This window comes from Ambystoma mexicanum (assembly GCF_040938575.1).
Source record: "Ambystoma mexicanum isolate Mex_15411 chromosome 12 unlocalized genomic scaffold, UKY_AmexF1_1 Mex_chr12_unloc.2, whole genome shotgun sequence".
Classification (NCBI taxonomy): Eukaryota; Metazoa; Chordata; class Amphibia; order Caudata; family Ambystomatidae; genus Ambystoma; species Ambystoma mexicanum.
This window is the reverse complement of record NW_027182323.1, coordinates 7,505,799-7,512,650: the sequence shown is the minus strand read 5'-3', so window position 1 is coordinate 7,512,650 and position 6,852 is coordinate 7,505,799. Positions and strand designations below refer to the sequence as shown.

Sequence of the window (6,852 nt, the reverse complement as noted above, 5' to 3'; positions counted from 1 at the left end):
CTGAATGAACAAGAAAATAATTCCCAGCACCAGATAGCAGAGTGTGTATAACTGAAATGACATACCCAGCGGGTAAACTGCCCAATGTACACATACTTCAATGGAACATGACATCATGAAAACATCCTTTTTGACAGAGTGAAATGTCCCAGTAACAATCTATATATCTTAAAGAAATATGTGCCCTAAGATCCCATTCCCTTATCTTTTACATTTCTAACAGTGAATACGCTAAAGTGTACGCATGGCAGAGTTCAATGATTTGTTTGATCTAACACAACTGTCTGTTCCATTCTGTATAGTTCAGGAAATCATGCTCCGAGTTTAGTTTCTTTTTCAAACAATTAAGTTCCATTGTGCGGCTGGCCCTGCCCATTTCTGTAACTCTCTCTCTGTAGGATCGTGCAGTACATGGAAGTGCGTGTAAACGGACTACATGCCTCCACACATTCTGCGTGTTTTATGTTCATTTAAATCGGCCGAGACGAGGTCCATGACTGCAGAGATGTTTTGGAGAGACTAAACCACCCTGTGCTGGTATCAATTTGCGACGCACATACACACTGCATATGCATACAAATATTTTTTTTATTTCTAAACTCCCCTTTTACCTGCAGTGATCTTCTTTATGGTTGGTGCAGGTCAGCAACACAGCACGCTCCACCTGATGACTGATATCTTGAAATATGCACCAAAAGTAGTTGCTTTATGTCACTAATCAAATTTTTTCAACATCGCTTTCATGGACAACGAGCAGATGAGGCATTCCAGCAATTATTAATCTGCTGATGCATCAGGTCCGGTTCTCTGGGGAGAGTACCTTGTGGTTAGCCTGGGGCAGGTAGACAGATTGGAGAATGGTGGTTCAATGTGTATGCTTCTGATGAAAAAATAAGTTGAATTAGTGCTTGGAAATGCAGGGCAAAAGATTAGATCTGTTCAGTTTTAGGTCTCTTGAAACGTGGCTCGTTCATTCAACGCCGAGCACACTCCACACAGTTTTGACCTAGCACAGCCAGTTTGATGCACCCTTCTTCCACCACGACTGCTGTAAGGGCCAGCCGTGTGCTGGAGGATCTGAGAGTTGATGGCAATGGGAACTTTGCAGGCATAGAGTCCCTGTCTATTGCCGCTCAGCATGTGAGTGCGCTTTACGTGGAAATGCCCCAGAAACTGCAGGCACATGCAGTTCACTGCAAATTTTGCTCAGTCCTGTGAACGAGACTGTAAATATGGAGCCAGAAAGTGCATTAATGTATTATCCTAATTATGTGCCTTTTTTAAGTGGACTCGCTTAACAGAGCAAAGCACAGAAGCATCATTGAGACACAAAGTTTACATATTTACTCTGCTGCTCTTATGATGCAGCTATCTGTGTGCCAGCAACAGAGCTTCACCAACCAAAAAGCACCTGTTTAAAAGAAAAACCCTCTTCAAGGTTCATGAATTCCCACCTGAATTCCTTTATGCGCTACAGAGTGCCTTGACCAATGGATAGATGAATGGATGGATGGACGGCATAGGTTGGTGTATATAGTAATGGATCCATGGATGGATGGATGGGCAGGAGGAAGTTGGGCCAGCTGGAATTTTGTGACAATGAATCTCCATATCAGTGTTTATTGCACAACTTATTTTGTTGCATGTGTTAAATCACTGAAAGTACAGTGTGTTTATATAGATTTTTCAGGTTGCCATTATCTCACCTTCTGGGACGTATAGCTTACTATTCAGGATGTGAAAATTAAAGCCACAAAATATTCTTTTGGCTTAACATGTTGCTATACGGATTTACATGTTGTCATGTGGCTCGATTATGCCATTTCTGTTTTTTGTAAGTAAACTCTATAAGACATTATTACTGAAGGCCTTGAAATCCAAACTATTTGTACCCAGTCAAGCTTGGAAGGTATGTGATCAAATTTGAAGAGTGGCGCTTAGCGTTCAGCCAAAGTTTGTGATCCTCCTAGTCCATTCCACCCACCCCCCTCCAACAGCTGTTTGGCCATCCCACTCCCTCCTTTTTGGATGCAGCCAGAGTACCACTAGTTTCGTATTTCCACTTCCACCACTGCACACATCACAGTCCCCAGAATTGTACAGCACATGCATTAATCCACTCCTTTTCATGCATAGCCTGTTCTTGCAGGGGTGAGTTGTCGGATTGGCTTGGGGTCCTCAGTGGCACCAATGGAGAGTGGTAGATTGAGGCAGCGTGGGCCAGCCCAGGTACTCGCATTCACAACGTGGGGTGTATCTGTGATTCTTCTGTAATGCCGGGTGATGCCTGTGCGACACACAACCTAATTCAACAGATTCCTGCGGCAGGTGTGTTCACCCACTGGATTATCATACCGGTGCGTGGCCTCGAGCATAACGTGTTCTTGCAGGAGCTATGCCCTGCAAGTTCAGAGAGTTGTGGTATCGCCAGCGGTAACAGGTGGCCCCAACAAAGTGTGGGAGTTGTTGGCAGTGTGTGCCAGGTACTCAAGACCAGCTTACAGGATGTGAGCTGCCTCTGTAAGGCAGGTCACACCTGATACCATAACATGCCTCCACAGATTTCTGCAGCAGGTGTAGTCGCCCATTTGGTTATCTTACCGGTGCATGCAATGTTGTGAATTGACGTGATTCACGGATGCTGGTTTGAGGGCCCCTCTTTTTGAGGCGAAGGACTGGCCACTTTTCTTTTAGGTGCCCGGCCGTCTTTCTTGTCCCAGTCCGAGCCTGACTGCTATATGACAGCTTTTACGCACTCTCGTGGTCATGCAGGAAGCTGATCAGCAGGCAAACCTTCCCTCCAGCATCCCACCAGAAAATGGAGGCTGGCTCCATCCCTGGATCTATACCGCAAGGGATGCAGGCCATTCTAGTATACATCACATTTCCTTCACTGTTGACAACTTTCTGCGCCGTCTAGCGGTGAAATTCGATCAGCATGACTAACTCCCCTCACCCTCTCTGGTTGTAGACGACTTTATCTGCAAGGGAAATCACCTTCAGTAAAAATGTTTATGGGTGAAATGAGCTCAGCAGGTGTTCTACTTTTCAACATTGTTTTTTTTTATCCGATTCTGTAGTATTGTGGCAAGTTTTAGATGCAGAATCATTAGCATATGCAGAACAAAATCGAATCTGAAAACTATTATTGGTAGTCTTAAGGAGAGTTTGAATGTAATGATAGCAGTGACAGCATGGAAGCCAATATACATAAATGCAATTGGCCTGGGTTTCTGGTATAAGCCGTGTTGAGGTACAGAACGACAGTGCCTTCTTAGCGCAGTAGGCAGCGCGTCAGTCTCATAATCTGAAGGTCGTGAGTTCGAGCCTCACAGAGGGCATTTACTTTTGACTATTCATTAGAATTAACTGCTTCGGGCCTTTTCAACCTTTACTTTTAAATATTATTCTCCTTCGGCTGTTGTGCAGATCCATGAAATCACTGCACATTCTCACTCCAATTCATCCATTCATAAATCAAGTCATCCATTAATAAATCACATTAATTGCAGTAACAGTGGCCTGGTTTTCGATTAATCTCAAAGGAACGCGGGATTACCAGCTCATGTCATTCAAAGTGCAGGAGAAAGATAGTTTGTGCTCGTGTGTAAAAAAGCATGTGATCCAGGCAACGTATGGTGCCGCACTCAAACCAATATATATGGATCCGGGGGAATCTCATCACGGATTACGTTGAAGGTTGACAGGAGATTTCAAAAAATGAATTCCCAAAATCACACAGGTCTGCCATTTTCTTGATATCCACTCCTGTCAATAAGAATGGTCCAGTGCCTTTGAAAGCCTACCGGTTAGTTATCAAGGCAACCTATAGATTCAAGAAAGCATCCCATTTTGGGTCCGAGAACAAGACAACTGCAGTTGCTTCATCTGAGCTGTACATTGAAACACAACACAAAAACCAAAGTCTAGCATCATCTACTCTCGGGGCATTATGTACTAATGTGCTTTAAATGGGCGGGTACTTGCCAGCCCAGAGTAGCGGCATGTCTTTTATCGGAAAGACTATGGTGTTCCTTACGAGTTTGCCGGTAAGCCGCCAACAGCAAACACAGCTTACTGCTTCCACCGCCCGATATCCCGATATTACCGGGATATTGCAGCTGGCGCAGTCACGGTAAGTGCCCATTGAGAACCACTGAATCACTGGCACCGCTGTTAACGGTGCCAGTGATACAGTGAATTCACTGCCGGCAGGGGCCTGAAAATGAGAAACAGTTCAAATGTTTTTGCCTTGAAAACAGGCAAAGACTTGGATAACTCTCTGCAACTTAATTTTGGGCTTTGAGCTACAAAATAACTAATGTCCCCTCATTACTATTCACTGACGATTACAAAGAGATGTTAAGTGTTCAAATACCACGGTGGTCGCTCTTTTCTGCCTGAGCGGGGTTGTTTACCTTGCTTGTCACACAGCCATCCTCAGATCACCGACGAGATATGAGAGAAGAGAGGCACTGCATTTTATTGCCGGCCCATACAAACCCAGAGATTTCTTGCTCTTCCCCAGGTACTCGGAGAAGAGCATGAAAACCCAGAGACCCTGGGACAATCCCCAAGGTTTGATAGGTCTCGGTGGGGCACATAACACGCCAAATGGGATTGTGGATGCTTGGGAGTTCGGAAGGGCAAGGACAGTGTCCTGTGAAACCATTTTGTGAAGTTGTCCACCCTAACAACGAGGGTTTTGCCATTCGACCAACAGCACACGGCAAATAGGTGCCCATGTCCCACCTCGTTTTGGGCTGCTGCATCAGATGCAGCCTGGAGCGGTGAGGGACATGGACACCAGACAGTGTTGCATGCTCTGACTTCAGCTCCAGTCCTGCGCGCATTTACTAGTCTGAACTTCTGAAAGAAGTCAGGTCATTTCTTTCCGGGGTCAGAGTGTACGACTCCAGAAAGAAATGATTTGACTAATTTCTGAAATCGGACTAGTGAATGCGCTCAGGGACTTAAGAAAGTAAAGTTCTAGCTGCAGCGCACACGCCGTTGTTTATCAAATGGCGCGGCGGAAACGATTGCATGTCAGTTTAGTCTGGATTTTCCAAGCTGTGTTTGGGGGACATGTTGCAGGACTTTTTTGTGGCTCGCTCCCCCACTCTTGCAATGCTGTATACTCCCCTTGGGTCAGGAGTGGCAGGGAGCGGTGTGTGGGGGTCATCTCCAAAGAATAAATGACACACCTGAAAGTTATTTGCATGGCCAGTCACTGACAGATTCCGACCTGCATTCCAGAACACCTAATTTTCCAGAAGCGCTCCTCTGAATTTGAAATGTGCAAGTCCCCAGTTTGAAACCAGATAAGAGTGCCCAATGGGTTAATGGACTGACTTCAGACCTCTCTGTATAACCTGCAGGCCACACATCCAGTTCTGGTGAGACTCCGATGCATGTTTGCTTGATAGGCTGGGAACTTTAGTCATCTCGCCTGGTCTCGAGAAGTTGCCCTGTTTGATTCGCAGCACAGAAAACTTATCAGCACTGACATTAAGCTTCACATATTTTCCTCATGTCAGTCGGGTGCAGAGAGACACGTTTGTATGCTGTGGGTTACCGAGGTAAGAGTGCACAAAACATAGGCACAATTGATAGTGGGCTTGCAGGCACTTGGAGGGGCACTAGGCGTTGGGTGACCATGCATGGCTCCACTTGTAACACACTTTTCAAAACTGTCCATCAGCCACCAAAATGCAACCTCCCCCCAAACAAAAGTTGAGAGTTGCTCAAACCCTGTATTTATACCTCAGGGGATTCAGGGCACTGTAGTTTGCATCTCATTTCCTTCACTGCTGTCAGGGGCGGACTGCCCTATCGGACGTTCTGCCACCGGCAGAATGCAATTCGGACTCGGGATGGCCTGGGGCCAGTTTTACAAGCCACCCTGGGGCCAGTTTGGAATATAACATTATTTTTGCGATTGAGTAACTTAAGTTACTTTAGGCAAGGTAATGTTACATATTGCTCTGAGTTACTCGCCGCCGCACAGCTGATGGAATGCAGAAGGCATCCATCAAAGAAGGTTAACACTTAGTAAGTGTTGACTTTGCTTTGATGAATGCACACAATAGCTGAGGCCGTGATGGGCAGTGTGTGTCCCCAGCCATCTGCCGGTGTGGTGCCAGGTTAAACACCAAATTGTAACAAATTGTCCTGGGGGTTGGGAGGGAGAGAGCTGAGAGCTCGCCTTCTGATATGGGCGGTTCCTGTCCTGTGTTGTGTGCATGTTTGTTTTGGGTTAGGGTGGTGCGCGGGGTGACCTGCCTAGTGTATAGTCCTCCTCGCTGTGAGCGTCGGGGCAGCGACCAGGCAACTGCCAGGGGCCTGCTGCTGCAATGTGGCTTGGGCTGGCTTGGCAGTCAATCACGTGAGCGGACCGCATGTGCATGGTGTATTGTGCTGCTGGGTCTGGGTGCGGTCGGTCACTCACCACGACAGCCCCCCGCACATTTGGTAAACAAGGAAGGAATTTTTGACATGGAGTAGCAGCCTGCAGGCCTCTGGCCCTCTGGCTATTGCAAAGCAAAGCACATGCAACTTGCAAGTGTAACAACAGCGACAAGGCCTCTATCCGGAGCTACAGCAGGCCAACAGAAGGCTCCGCCTAGCTCAACCCAGCTCTGCAACCCAGCCGAGGTGGACAGCAGAAGACATTATTTGTGCATGCACGTGGGCCGACGTGATCACAAATAGTAAGTAAAGATAAAAACATAAAATAAAGGGGCCAGTGCCCGGCCAGGTCATCTACCCTTTATAGCTTTTTTTACTCTGGAGGACTGGACTGGGCTTGTAGACCGTCTGCAAGCCCAGTACTCGAGGCCCATCCACTCCATG

General features: G+C 46.7%; 1 non-coding gene across 1 annotated transcript; it reads left to right on the top strand.

Annotated features, from left to right (window-relative positions):
- Window positions 1-3,268: 3,268 nt before the first annotated feature.
- TRNAM-CAU (transfer RNA methionine (anticodon CAU)) lies at window positions 3,269-3,341 on the top strand. Its single transcript has one exon. It is a non-coding gene; the product is annotated as a tRNA-Met (tRNA).
- The last annotated feature ends 3,511 nt before the right edge of the window (window positions 3,342-6,852 follow it).